Consider the following 15,433-nt stretch of genomic DNA (forward strand, 5'->3'; position numbering starts at 1 on the left):
CCCTCCTTTCTCTCACCACCACCTCCTTCTCTTGTACCCTTTCCTTCTATTTTCCTACAGGGCAAGATAGATTTCTATATCCCATTGCCCATATATGTTCTTTACCTGTTGCATGCAAAAACAATTTTTAACATTTGTTTTTTAAAACTTCCACTTCTCCCTTCCTCCCTCCCCACCCACCTTCTTTGAGAAGGCAAGCAATTCGAAATAGGTTATGCATATGTAGCCATGCAAAACACTTCCATAACAGTGATGTTGTGAAAGACTAACTTTATTTCCCTCTACTTTATCCTGCTGTCTATTTATTCTGTTCTTTCTTTTGACCCTGTCCCTCCTCAAAAGTGTTTGCTTGTGATTACCCCCTCTTCCCATTGACCCTTCCTTCTATCATCCTACTCTCTGTCCTCTTCCTCCTCCACTTTCTTATAGGGTAAGATAGGTTTTCATACTCAATTGAGTGTGTCTGTCATTCCATCCTTAAGCTAAATCTGATGAGAGTAAGGTTCATTCATTCCCTCTCATCCGCCCCTTCCACTCCATTTTAAACAAATTGGCTCTCTTATTTGAGATAATTTACCCCATTCTACCTCTCTCTTTCTCCTTCTCTGAGTACATTCCTCTTTCTCTCATCCTTTAATTTTATTTTTAAGATGTCATCCTTTCATAATCTACTCACCCTGTGCTCTCTGTCTATATATGTGTGTATGTATTCTCTCCAACTACCCTAATACTAAGACAAGTTTTGTGGGTTGCAAAAATTAGGTTTTCATGTAAGAATGTAAACAGTTCAACTTGAAAAAGTCCCTTGTGATTTCTCCTTTCTGTTTACCTTTTCATGCTTCTCTTGAGTCTTGTATTTGAAATTCAAATTTTCTCTTCAGCTCTGGTCTTTTCATCAAGAATGCTTGAAAGTCCTCCATTTCGTTGAATATCCATTTTTCCCTGAAGGATTATACTCAGTTTTGCTTGGGTAGGTGATTCTTGGATTTGATCCTAGCTCCTTTGACCTCTGGAATATCATATTCCAAACCTTCCAGTTCCTTAATGTAGAGAGTGCTAAATCTTATGTTATCCTGATTATGTTTGCACAATACTTAAATTGTTACATTCTGGCATGTTGCAATATTTTCTAATTCATCTGGGAACTCTGTAATTTGGCTACAATATTCCTGGGAATTTTCCTTTAGTTATCTCTTTCAGGAGGTACTCAGTGTATGCTTTCAATTTCTATTTTACTCTCTGGTTCTGGGACATCAGGGCAATTTCATTGATATTTTCTTGAAAGATGATGTCTAGGGCAGCTAGGTAGTACAGTGAGTAAAGTGCTGGCCCGAGAGTTGGGAGGACCTGAGTTCGGTTCCAGTCTCAGATACAACACAAAAAACATAGCCATATAAACTTGGGCAAGTTACTTATCCCAAATTGCCCACCAAAAGTCAAAAAAAAAAAAAAAGAATGAAGGATGATGTCTTGGCTCTTTTTTCCATCATGGTTTTCAGACAGTCTAATAATTTTAAAATTATCTCTCCTGGATCTATTTTCCAGGTCAATTGTTTTCCCAGGGAGATATTTCACATTGTTTTCTATTTTTTCATTCTTTTGGTTTTGTTTTCCAATTTCTTGATTTCTCATAAAGCTATTAGTTTCCATTTGCTCCATAATAATTTTTAAGGAATTTTTTTTCAAATGCTTTATTAACTTCTGATTTACATCATTCATTTCTGCCAGATTTTGAGTTACAAATTTTCTCCCCGTTTTTCCCCTACCCACTGCCCCAAAATAGCAGTCCCACAGGATATCCCCTTCTCCAATCTGCTCTCTCCCATATTTTCTCCCATACCCCTTTTGACTTTTCCAGTGGATCTCTATTCCCCAGTGCCTGTATATCTTATTTCCCAATTACATGTAAAATAGTATTAATAATAGTGTGTATATATATATATGTGTGTGTGTATGTGTGTGTGTGTGTATATATATGTATATATATATATATATATATATATATTTGAGTATTTGATTTTAAAACTTTGAATTCCAGATTCATTCCCTTCCTCCCTTGTCTCTCACCTTTACTGGGTAGGTAAGCAGTTCAGTGTAGGTTGTACATGTGTGGCCAATGCAAAACAATAACATAGTAGATACATTGTAAAAGACTGACTATATTTCCCTCCCTCCTATTCCACCTCCCACTTGTTCTATTCTTTACTTTGATCCCGTCCCTTTTCAAAAGTGGGTGCTCCCAACTTCCCTCCCCCCCCAGGCTGCCCTTCCTTCCATCATTCCCCCTCTCATCCCCTTTCCCCTACTCTCCTGGAGGGTGAAATACCCTATTTAGTGTGTATTTCATTCCGTCCTCTAGCCAAATTCAATGGGAATAAAGTTGACCCATGCCCTTTTGCCTTACTATTATTCTCCTCCATTGTAACCATTTTCCCTTGCCTCTTCTTTATGAGATAGTTTACCCCATTTTATCTCTCCCCATCTCCTCTCTTTATATTTCTCTCTCACCTCTTAATTTCACCTTTTAAGTATCATCCCTTCCTGTTAAATTGGTCCTGTGCCCTCTATGTGTAACTGTAAACATATATGCACACATTCACATATGTATTCATATGCCCATATACCCTCATATATATACATATATTTCTATTCCCTTCAACTACTGAGAAAAGTTTTATAAGTTACAATTACAGTTTTACCATGTAGGAATGTTAATAGTTCATCTTTGTTAAGTTGCTTATGAATTCTTCTCCCTGTTTACCTTCTCATGCTTCTCTTGCTTCTTGTATCTGAATGTCAAATTTTCTATTCAACTCTGGTTTTTTCAGCAAGAATGGTGGAAAGTCCTCTATTCCACTGAATGACCATATTTTCCCCTGAAACATAATACTCAGTTTTGCTGGGTAGGTGACTCTTGGTTTTTAATCCTGGCTCCTTTGACATCCAGAATATCATATTCCAAGCCCTTCAATCCCTCAGTGTAGAATTGTCAGATCCTGGGTTATCCTGATTGTGTTTCCACATTATTCAAATTGTTTCTTCCTGGTTGCTTCTAATATTCTCTCCTTGATCTGGAAATTCTGGAACCTGGCTATAATATTCCCAGGAGTTTTCTTTTTCGGATCTTTTTCAGGAGGTGATCAGTGGATTCTTTCAACCTCTATTTTGCCCTCTGCTTCTAAAACATCAGGGCAGTTTTCTTTGAGAACTTCCTGGAGGATGATTTCTATGTTCTTGCTTTGATCATGGCTTTCAGGTAGTCCAATAATTTTTAAATTATCTCTCATGGATCTATTTTCCAGGTCAGTGGTTTTTCCCATGAGATATTTCACATTGCCTTCTATTATTTCATTTGTTTGGATCTGTTTAACGGCATCTTGATTTCTCATAAAGTCATTAGCTTCCATTTGCTCCAGTTTAATTCTGAAGCAATGATTCTCCTCATTGAGCTTTTGAGATTCTTTTTCCATCTGGCAAATTTGGCTTTTTAAGGCATTCTTCTCCTCATTGCCTTTTTGAAACTCTTTTGCCATTTGAGTTAATCTATTTGTTAAAGTATTATTTTCCTCAGTCAGGCTATTGATTCTCATTTCATAATTTTCTTGCATTGTTCTCATTCCTCTTCCCAATTTTTTCTCCATTTCTCTTATCTGCTTCTTAAGGTCCTCTATGGCCTGTAACCAGCTCGTATTTTCCTTAGAAGCTTTTGGTGCAAGAGTTCTGACTTCACTGTCTTCCTCCTGCTCCATGCTTTGCTCCTTTTTGTCCTCAAAATAGGAATCTAATGTTGGAATGTTCTGTCTGCTTTGTTTCCTTTGCCTGGCCATGTTGCCCCTCAGTCACTTGACCCCTGGCCTTTTTGCCACAGTAGGACTCTGCCACCAGACAGGGGATCTTTCGTCCCAAACTCTGGGGTTTTCTCAGCTGCCAGAGGCATTAGATGGGTGCCCTCTCTGACGTCTCCACATGCTCTGGCAAGCTGGACACACACCCCAGGACCTCTATCCTAGACTGCAATCCAGATCCAAGCATGTTAAAGCAAGAGTGATTACCCCTCAGACTGGTCACTTGGTCCCCCTACACACCGCAGGCCAGGAGCTGAAGCTGTCACAGGGCGCTGGCTGGCTGTGCCAACGTCTCAGTGGCTTCTTGCCCTGGGGGCAAAAGCCAAGTACTACCACTTACTGGGTCCCAAAGTCCAGACTGCACTGACCTCTCACTTTGTCCTTCCCATCTATGTGTTGATAAATCTGGAAATGGCCACAGCTACCACTGATCTGGAGTCCCTTCAGATGGTGGCTAGTCAGGCCCGCCCTGGGGCTAAAGCCTTGGAGTGGGGCTGGGCTGGTCTCCCAGAGCACTGCACTGGCCAATTCCTGGCAGCCTGCTGGGCTGTCCTCAGTGGGAGGTTAGCTTCTCTATGTCATCTTATGGGTTCTGTAGCTCCAAAGTTTGTTTAGCGTCCCCTTTTACATGGATTGGGGAAGGTGTAAGCAGGAACAGCAGGGAGGTCCTGCTTGTACTCCACCATCTTGACTCCGCCCCCAAGGAATTATTTTCTTCAGTGAGTTTTTGTACCTCCTTTTCCATCTGGCCAAATCTGCTTTTGAAGGCATTTTTTCCCCTGATTGGCTTTTTGGACCTCTTTTGACATTTGGTTTTGTCTTTTTTAAGGTGATATTTTCTTCAATATTTTGGGGGTTCTCCTTTATCAATTTGTTGATTTGTTTTTCATGATTTTTTTGCATCATTCTAATTTCTTTTCCCAATTCTTCCTCTACTTCTCTTCCTGAATTTTCAAAATCTTTTTGAGCTCTTCCATGGCCTGTGACCATTTCATATTTTTTTGGAGGGTTTCTACACAGGAGAGTTAATTTTGTTGTCTTGTTCTCATTGTATGTTTGATCTTCCTTATCACCAAATTAAGATTCTATAGTATGATTTTTTTCTATTGTCTGCTTATTTTCACAAGCAGTTACTTGACTTTTTAGTGTTTTGTTAAGGTAGGACTCTGCTTTCAGTATGGAGGGTGTACTATCTCAAACTCCAGGGGTTTTATGCAACCGTTTTCAGAGATATTTCTAGAGTCATTTATATTTTCAGTTCTTCCAATGTAGTATGGTCAAAGGAGAAATGTTTACTCATCTCCTGGCCTGTTCTCTGGTCTTTGAGTGGCCACAAGCACTCTCTTCTACCTAAAGACTGAAGGGGATTTCCTCTTCAACACTGCTTCCACAAGCTCTGCCATGCTAATGCTCCTCCTCACCCCAGGATGACCACCCAGGACTGTGATCCAAATCTAGTCATGGGCAAAACAAGAAAATCCTGCCTCAGTGCCAGCAAAAAGGTCCCTGAAATGCCCCTGTGATCAACCGCTCAATCCCCTCACAGTATGTGGGCCAAGAGCTCTGGAAGCAAGCATTGCTGTTGCCACAGAAGCAGCTGCTGCTGCCACCACCCTGGGGCTGGGGTGGGACTACCCTCCTCTATCATCCATGTCCAACCAAACTTTCCTACTGCCCTTCTAAGTTTTCTTTGGCATTTCTGGGTTGAAAAGTCTGAAAACCTCCATAGCTGCCAGTGAGTCAGTTCCCTGAGGCCTGCTCTGAATTTGATGTGGTCCATGTTTGACAGTGCTCTTCTTTCAGACTTGTGCAACAGATCTTTCATATCAACATTCCAGGTTTTCTTGGGCTGGAAATTTATTTCACTGTTATTTTGTGAATTCTGTTGCTCTAGAATTTGTTTTGAGTCATTTTTACAGGTTTTGGAAGCGTTTGGGGAAAAGTTCAAGCAAGTCCCTGCTCTACCATCTTGGCTCCACCACTGGACAGTATAATATCTTTATATTTCTTTTGTTTTTCTTGATAGTTTCACAAGAATGAAGGCAGAAAAGGGAGATATGTTATTGCTATGTATTCCTTGTTCACTGCACACTACTGCTAAGTTTTACTTTTTCAATTCAGTTTAATCAACATACATTAATTTGTGAAGTCTTATTTTCCAAAAGTCTGAGCTCCCTCTACTGAATGAATTTACTCCCCTAAATTTTGCCTTTAATATTTTCTTTTGAAATTTCAAGCATTAAGAGCTAGGTAATGGACATACACCGAGCAGTCAATTAATACTGATCTATGATGATTTTGGAAAGACTCCACACTAGACACATTAGACCTGTCTGTCTAAAAAATATGGCTTTGGAAGGTTATGAGCTAAACCCTTAAATAATAATGCTTATATATTGGACAAATCAGTTTTTCTTCATCATATCCTGGAATGCAATAATTATGGGTTTTCCCTTTAAACCTAGAAAGAGTTCAATATAAGACAAATGCAAGTAAATCTTCTACTGAAGGGAAAACAGAAAAGCCCATGCCCAAAGAGTTGATATTCATCAGCAGCTCAAATACATAGAAGGAAGAATGGATAAATTTATAGATAATGATTGAATTGTTCACTTGTCAACTTTGCTGTTACATTTATAAACAGTTAGATATTAGTTTCTGGAGACACAGACTCAACAACTTAACAGGGAACGCTGAATTTACTCATGTTTAAAATAAGATAATTTTTGCTTTTTATTTTTTTTGAGTTTCCATCACTTTATTTTGCAAAAATAGAAAACTCAGCAATATGCGATACAGCGAGAGGGAAGGGGGATGTAAACAAAGGGGGGGAGGGGGCAGCACTCAGCCCCCCCCAGAGAAAAAGGAGGGCCAGTGGGAATTTTATTTGGCAGCTAAATACAAACCAAGGGTTGGGAATCAGAAGGGGCCCCGGGCTCCACCCCCAGAACCCTCAGGGGGATGGGGGGTAATTCCAGGGTGTAAACAAAAGCTAATAATTAAATAAGAGGCTTCCTGTGGGTAGGGTGGGGGTCAGCTAAGCAGCCCTTCCCTCCCTGGGCTGAGCTGCTCTGGGGTATTGTTGGGGGAAGGCACTAGGGGTGGAGGGAGGGGCTTCCCAAGACCCTCTGTAGTGTAGAAGGGTTCTGCCCCCATGGCTGAGATGGGGGGTGGGGGACACCCAAGGCACATGGTAAGGCTGGAGGATTCTTAACGGACACTTCCCCTTTTTGGGGGGGAAGCATGGGGAAAGGGGGAGTACATGCTGGAGCCATCAGCAAAGAGGGGCAGAACAGGCCTGAATCTGCTCCCCTTCACTGTCCCCAGAGGACTGGGGGAGCCCAGCTATCCCCTACCCTGAGGCTGGCACACAGGAAGACAGAGGGCAGTATGTGTCAGGCAGGGGGCATTGCACAGCAATCACAAGGGGGTGGAGACAGCTGGCCCAGCTCCCCTGCTCCTCCCTTTGGTCTCTAGTGTTCCTGATTATTCCTGGAGGTCTCCCCTGACAGGGGCTGGGATGGGGATAGGGGTGGAGGGGCAGGAGTTGAGGTCCTCACCTACTCAGAACCAACAAAGGTTCTCCCCCTTCTCCCTGCCGGAGAACTGAGGGATCCTGATGTCAAAGAGATAGCTCCTAGATTCATAGCTGAGACCCCATCTCCCCCCTCCCATTCAATCTCCCTAAAGTAGGGAGGCAGGCACAGGAATCAGGTGCCAGTCAGAAAATTGTGAGGAGGAAGCCCAGTTACGACTTGGTGAGGGTAAAGGATGGACACGTAGCCCAGGAAACTTTGGCAAAAACAAGGAGCTTGAACTGGTGCTGGTTTGGGGAATGAGAGTGAAGAGAGGGCACATAAGGTCCTCTCCGAATCACGGGTGGGAATGGTCAGTCTGCTACCCGGGTATCTGATAAACCCTTACCACCACCACCACAGAAGGGGGAAATCTAGGGTCTGGGTCAGGGTGGGGCCTGAGGTCCCCATCACCCCCACCCTTTATTCCCTCATCCTCGCTGGGGGGCTCTGGTCAGCGGCCAGGCTGCGAGGAGTCGTCCTCAAACATCTCAGAGTTCTTCAGCATTTCCCGGATCAGGGGGGGCATGGGGCTTGGAATCTCCATTTTCAAAGTGATAGCTCATTCTGCTCCCTTGGTACTCACGCCCCCAATGTCAGTGATCTTCATGAGCATTCTCAGGAACATGTAGGGCTGTCTGGGCCGAAGCTGCCTTGCATATGACCTCAGGACCTCCAAGAGACCTCCATTGGCTCCTGCAATCGGTCTACCTTCTCTGGTTCCTCTAGGTCCATTCAGTTTCCACAGATGAGGCAAATGGCACTGAGTAGTCCAGTCTCTGTGCCATTCATCTCAAGAGGCAATAGCTGCCAAGCAAAGGCAAAGACCAAGTCCATGAGAGGCCCAAAGCCAGCATTGTGCATCTGTGTCCCATTTAGGGTCAGCCCATCAGAAAAAAGTCATCGTATCCTGCTCTGGGGTGTATTGAGTGCAGATCCGAAGCATCCAGGATGTCTAGGCAGGCCGCCTTGAGGAGTGTGATCTGATCGCAGTGCTGAGTCCTGTGAAACCTGGAAGCCCCTTGGCAAACTCCACAATCTTGATGATACACTCGGTGGCCAACTCACTGAATTTGTCCCACAGGCCTAGGTCCAGCTGCACCCGGTGATCTGCACTTGAGTTTGTTGTATACTTGCCCAGCTGGCACAAGGAGGGGAAGGTCTCTTGATGGGCCTTGCTGACCTTTGCGATCACATCCTCCAGCTGGGGGCTCAGCTCATAGCTGTCTGAGGGACCCTCTTCCTTGACCTCCTTTTTCTTCTTGTTTCGGTCATTCCGGACAGCTTCCTTGGACATGCCGACTTCAAAGCACTTCTGCACGCGGCAGTACTGGCACCTGTTTCGGGTCACCTTGTTGATGATACAGTTTTTATCTCGGTGACACGTGTATACCATGTTCTTCTGGATGCTCAGTCGAAAGAAACTCTTGCAGCCCTCACAGGAGCTGACCCCTTAGTGATAGCTGGCAGACTTGTCATTGCAGAAGAAACATGGCTTATAGACACTGGGAGGTGGAAGGGGTGAGGGCAAGCTGGGCACCATTTCCTCGAAGCTTGTGATCTGGGTCTCTACCGCTCGGGCACTGCCGCCTTCTTTGCGAGCTGCCTCATTTCCTCTCTTGCAAAAGGGCCCCGGGTGGGGCCAAGCCGGCACGGGGCAAAGCCAGCCAATCCACAAAGCAGGGGGGTTCGAGGAGACAGGCCTCGCTCCCCAGCAACAACTTGTCCCGGGCCCGAAGCGCGCCCGAGGTGAACTCTCCGGGAACCCCCTTCAGGGCTGGCGGCAGGGCACGCTCACCTCCCCCTGACCCGGCTCCGCCCCCCCCCCCCCCGTTTTTTTTCTTTGCTAACCACAGAGATCCTAGCAATTTGTCAAAGCAGCATAATGTCCACAATGATAAAGAAGACATCACTTGCAGGCAATGTCCTTAAAGGAGAAGAAAATGGCCTAGTCAAAAAAAAAAAAATACATGCTACATGTTAATTTTATCATGAATGTTAAATTACACATTCAGGTTCTCCCCACTCCAATTAATCAATACTCCATGCAGTAGGTAGAGTGATTTTCCTAACATGAAAGACCGGCCATTGCACCCATCAAACCCTGTCACTCCAGAGCGCCCCACACACACACTCACACCTCGAAAAACTTCATTGGCTCCCTATTACTTCTAGAATCAAATGGAAATTTAGTTTATCACTTAAGTTCACAATCTGGCCCATTTCTACTTTTCTAGTTTTCTTAAACATTAGTAATCTATCTAAACATTAAAGTTTATTTACTGTTGCAGACAACTTAATCTATTTTCTTCCTTTATGCCTTTGCTCTGACTGTACCTCATGCCTAGAATGAACTCCTTTGTCACCTCTATCTATTAAAATAATTCTTCTATTTGAAACTATTCCCTTGTTTTTACTTTGAGTTTGTGTATATGAATATTTACATATGTTTGTATGTATATATGTATATGTGTGTTTGTATATATAGGCGTCTATACATCTTTGTCAGCACCCCTAGGTGGTAACAGTGGATAGAGCACTGGGCTTAGAGTCAGGAAGACTACTCTTCCTGAATTTGAATCTAGCCTTAGACAATTACTGGTTCGATGGCACTGGACAAGTCACTTATCCCTGGTTGCCTCAGTACTATCTGGAAAATCATTCCAGTATTTTTGCCCAGAATCCCTAAATGGAGTCATAAAGAATAAGACATGACTGAAAAATAACTGAACAACATAGAAATGCACACATATACACACATTGCATGTGTATGTAGGTTTTTGCAAGATATACACATCCACACATGTATATATATATATATCTAGATATACACATCTGCATATATACTATTCAAAATGGTATATATAGACACATACATTATATAATGTGTATATATATATATATATATATACATACACATATATAAACCAAACAAAGGTATGTGTGTTTACTATGAGGGAAGAGCAGTGGTTTTTCCCCTAGAAGACTTTAAACTCCTTGAGACCAAGGCCAATTTTCACTTATATACATTTTTATTTCCAAAGCTTAATGCAGTTCCTTGCACATATTAAGATTTTAATATTAGAAATGCTGATTTATTGAATATTTGTAAGGTGTTAAGATTAAATGATAGGTAAAAGATCAAGTAAGAGTTGTCACATTTAATATATATGAAATAACATCAACAAAAATAAAATAGAATTCTACCTCATTAGAGGACCAGCTCCAAAAAGAATAGTTATCTCTCAAAATAAAGACTATTTCTATCAGCTTGCACATAGGACTAGAAAGGCTACCAGATTTGCTTGTACACATGTTATTTGTTGACTCTTGGAAAAGTAATTTTTTTAAAACTTTTCTACTCCAGAATAAAGTTGATCCTATTGTTAACACTGTTGGCCTTCTAAATTGACAAACAGAAGCACTTCTGCAGCCAAAACCATGGTCAAGAACTATTTATGCTCAGAGTTAGAATCTTTCAAAGACTTGGTTGCATGACTCAGAAAAAAAAATAGAGATGTGAGAGGTTAGATCAGAGTTGAAAAAGCAGTAATTTTTTTTTGAGAATCTCATTCCAAAGAAATTACTACTGTACACTCCCAGAATATGTGTCAGAAACTTAATAGCTTTTAGGTTTCTCCCTAAAATACCCAATTTGTTATTTCATTAATATGAGACAATTATTTTGCTTTTGTCTCAGATTGTTTTTGTTGTTGAAATTTGCTAGTGTTCTCTATCAGTACTTTTGATCATGACCATCAAGTAATATGCTCTGATTCAGGGTTGTTTTCTTTGATTTATTCCTACAGATATTTTACTGTTATATAAACCAGATTGCAGAGTTACAATTAGTTTTTGCATTATTTTTATTCATCTGGTCACTCATATTGAAAGCTTGAGTCAATTGTTCCCCTATCTATAATACTGTATCATTTTCAAGTTTTATCAATTATACCTTGGCAACATCTATTCTATCTTTCCACTTCTCTCTGTTCCAAAACCCACTCCCCACCAACTACTACCATAGCATATGCCTTGGTTATCACCCTCATAAACCATTACAGTTACCTTTTCATAGGTTTTTTAAATCAGTCCAACAGGCAGGTAAGTTCTTTCCTTGACACTAAAGTTACAGAGATGACAACAACAATACAGTGTCTGCCCTCATATATGCCGGGTGATGATAATATATACACAGATAAGCAAACATGTACACATACAGTAGGAATTTATATACATACATACATACACACATATGCATACAAAAAGTTAAGCAATTTTAGGGGAAGTAACTGAAGGGATCAGACAGAGCTTTGGCGGGGGTGGGGAAAGATGTGAATTGAACCTTGAAGGATGCTAAGGATTCCCCTTGCTCTCTCCTTCAATCAATATCTCTCTGCTAAAAATAATCTTCCTTCTGCATAGATCTAGTCATGTCACATCACTCCTCAAAAGTCTTCAGAGTTTCTTCACTATCGCCTATTTTAGAAATTTCAAATTCTTCTGCCTGGAATTCAAGCTTTGATTCCAATTTACCTTTCCACCTTATTTTACATTATTCTAGAAGTCACACCTCTTCTCCACATCAGAATTTTTGCTCACACTCTTCCACATATATACAGCATTCTCTCTCTCTCTCTCTCTCTCTCTCTCTCTCTCTCTCTCTCTCTCTGTCTGTTTCTCTCTCTGTCTCTCTCAAATTCTTGCCAGTCTCTAAAGACTTTCTTAAATGTTACTTTCTATTTTATGATGCTTCCCTTGATTCCTTTTCAATAATGACCTTCACTGTCAGACCTCATATAGAATTTTATTTTGTAACTCTCTAATGCACTTTTTATGTGATTTCATATATAATAGTTGTCAGTATTTGTGTCCTGTCCTCTTACTAGACTGTATGATATAAAATATGGGCACCATGCCTTAGCTAAACTTGTTTTTATCCCCAGCAAAGTATTTTGTAAGAGTCAAGTCAATAGCATTTATTAAACCCCTATTGTGTTCTCAAAACCATGCTAGGTTCCATAGACACTGTAAAAAGCAAGTAATTAGTGCATATGGAATTATTGAATATTTGCTATTATTATTGTTGCCAGCAATGATAATAGAGCTAAGAACTTTTGGCAGCCAGGAGCAGAGCAATTGCATAGCATTTGTCCTGGTATGTTTTGTTGGCACCTCAAATCTAAGTTGTTTAAAAATGAACTGTAATTTTATTTCCTGATTTCCCTATTTCTATTCAGGGTATCACCATTCTCCTAACTACTTAGGCTGGACACATTGGTTCCACATTGAACTCATTACTGTCTCTCTTCCCAGATCCACTCAGTTGCAATATCTTGTGGATTTTACTTCATAATCAGTCTTATAATCACCATTTCCATTACTTTTACTACTTAGTTAACAAACATCTATTAAGCCCTTATTATATGCCAGGCATTAAACTAAACAATGGGAATTCACTGCAGCAAGTTCTTGTTTATTCTTCCTATAGTCTTCCTCCCATTCCTATTTTTTCTCCAGAGACATGAGATTAATAAGCTTAAAGCATTGCTCTCTGTTGCTACCCTACTCAGAAACTTCCTTTGATTTCCTGTTGTTTACTGAATAAAGTCTAACTTACCATCCTGAAATTTTAAAATATCCTTCACAATTTGGTCTAAATCTACCTTTGCAGCCTTTTTCCTACTACTCCCTCCTCTACTGAAGCCAGGTTTATCTGTTTATTCTCTGCTTCTCCAACACTGCTTTCTGTGATTTTAACCCCTCCTCCCTTTAGACCAGGTAACTGTGCTTATCTCTTATCACTTGATCTTCAACCAGTTCTTTTCTACTGGCTCTTTTACTGGGGCATAATAAAAATCTGAGAGTCTTCCATACTTGTTTTTTAAACAAAAACTTTCCATGAATCCTAAGTTAACCTAGTCCTTGGAGTGTAGTATCATCTCTTCATTTTCTTTGACCTCGTCATCTTTTAAGAGAAATTAGCATCTACTGCCTTTGTTTCCTCACCACTGATTCACTCTAAATGCCATATAATCTGACTTCTGACCTCAACATGTCACCACCCCTACTTTTCTAAACATCCAGTGGAATCCCTAATTACTAGATTCAAATCGTCTCCCGTCACATCCTTCTTGAATTATTTTCAGCATTTGACACTTTGGAGATACTCTCCTCCTTTGGGTTCTATAGAGCTGCCCTTAGTGATAGAGACTGTTTGACTGTTGCGTTTGTGTCCACAACAGATCACACAAAACTCATAAAAAGTTTACATTTTTAATAAAAGACTTGATTGTTAGATTCCTTTTGCTTTGTATCCTTCAAAGATACCTGTTTGATATTTCCAAAGTGTAGCATTCCCTCAAATGGCTACCTCTGGTTCAATTATATTTTCCCCGTATATCCTTCAACAGCTATTTCCTCTACTCTCATATCTACAACATATAATTTATGCTAGTGACTCCCTAACAAACATGTTTATCCTCAAACTCTGTTCCAAGTTATAAACCAATATTTCCAATTGTCTACCCTACATTTCTACCAATACATTCTAATAACATCTCAAACTTGTATTTCCCAAACTGACACCACCTTCAATTTATTGCCACCACATACCCTATACCAGCAAAAGAGATCCACTTGAAAATCTCATTCATTCATTTAAAAAGTATTGATTGAGTGTCTATCTACTACATGAGGGTAATTATGATTAGCACTGGGGAATCAGAGACAAAATTAAACAGTTCCTGCCCTCAAAAAAAATTATATTCTATTGTGGGAAGCAATGTGTACACATAGAAAGAAATGCTATATATAGCCACAAAGTAATTTCAAGTAAAAACTAAAGTGGAAGGTAGGAGCATTGGAGGTAGATTTCTCCACTGGCTCCCCAAACTTAACAAGCCCAAAGTTGAACACAGTTTGAATACCTTGTTTCCCACTGAAATGTGTTTGGTAGAAAGTTTAGCAAGAATTCTTTAACCCACTACATTTATGTAGCCCTTGAGGGAGCATAGATTCAAAGGACTTTAGACAGGTCAGTAGAGCCAGAGTACTGATTTCACTGGTGATTTCCTTTACTTTCTTCCTGCTAAATGATTTTCACATTGATTAGCTAAGGATAAAGCTCCTTTTCTGTCCACATGAACTCCAGAATTCCTTTGTTTTGCAAATCAGGACAGGGACTTTCAAAGCAAATTGACCAAGTTACATAATTTATTAGTAACAGAACCAAAATCAGGTCCTAGTCTATGGGAATTACAAGAGAACTTTTCCACTATACCAAGTTGCTTCTCTATTTTCAGTTACTTAAGCCCTGTAATGTCTAAAAAAACACAAGACTATGATATTGGGTAACGTGTAGAATATAGGGAAGTCAACATTGCTAGGACTATGGATAAAATATGTCAGTGGACATACAGATGAGGCGCCAATCAGAAACCGTTGAGGTAAGCCTTGAAAATATTATTGTCTAGTAAAGCTTCAGTCTCTTGTGAAATAAGGAGGAATCAAGAGTGAACTTTGTTCATCTCTGCCATGTTCTGAGAGCCTCAGAGGTTAAGATGTCTACCAGAAGTAACAGAAACAAAATTATATTAAATGTTCTCAGGGCTTGTCAAACTACATAGCTCTTTATAAGCAACGAAACTTTAGCTGTAGTTCCCATCAATGCTCTAGTTCTGTCCCCATTAATGCTCTTTTAGAATATTGCTTGCACTGAAAAATTGCTTACAATTAAAGAATGGTGCAAAAATGTCTAAATCTGCATGATGATTAGCGATAGGTGTATACATGGGGCCTCCCTTGGTATAAAATGTTGCATGAATGCTACCTTCTTTAGTATACTTGGCAGCATAAAACACTGATTGCCCCAAGGTGATGGAGGTTTGCCTGTCTATTGATGCTTGTTTTTATCCTATTCATAGAAGTCTGTGAAGGAATGACTTGGTGTTTTTCATGAGCATTTAGTGTCTGATGAGATGAAAGGGATTTCCTGGAAGATAGGAGCTATGT

General features: G+C 40.5%; 1 pseudogene; it reads right to left on the reverse strand.

Moving 5' to 3' along the window:
* Positions 1–7,770: 7,770 nt before the first annotated feature.
* On the reverse strand, positions 7,771–9,049 carry LOC138170173 (retinoic acid receptor gamma pseudogene; annotated as a pseudogene).
* Between the last annotated feature and the right edge of the window lie 6,384 nt (positions 9,050–15,433).

Source organism: Petaurus breviceps, unplaced genomic scaffold (assembly GCF_028583685.1).
Source record: "Petaurus breviceps papuanus isolate PSGF00001 unplaced genomic scaffold, PetGlider_PUasm1.0 38, whole genome shotgun sequence".
NCBI lineage: Eukaryota > Metazoa > Chordata > Mammalia > Diprotodontia > Petauridae > Petaurus > Petaurus breviceps.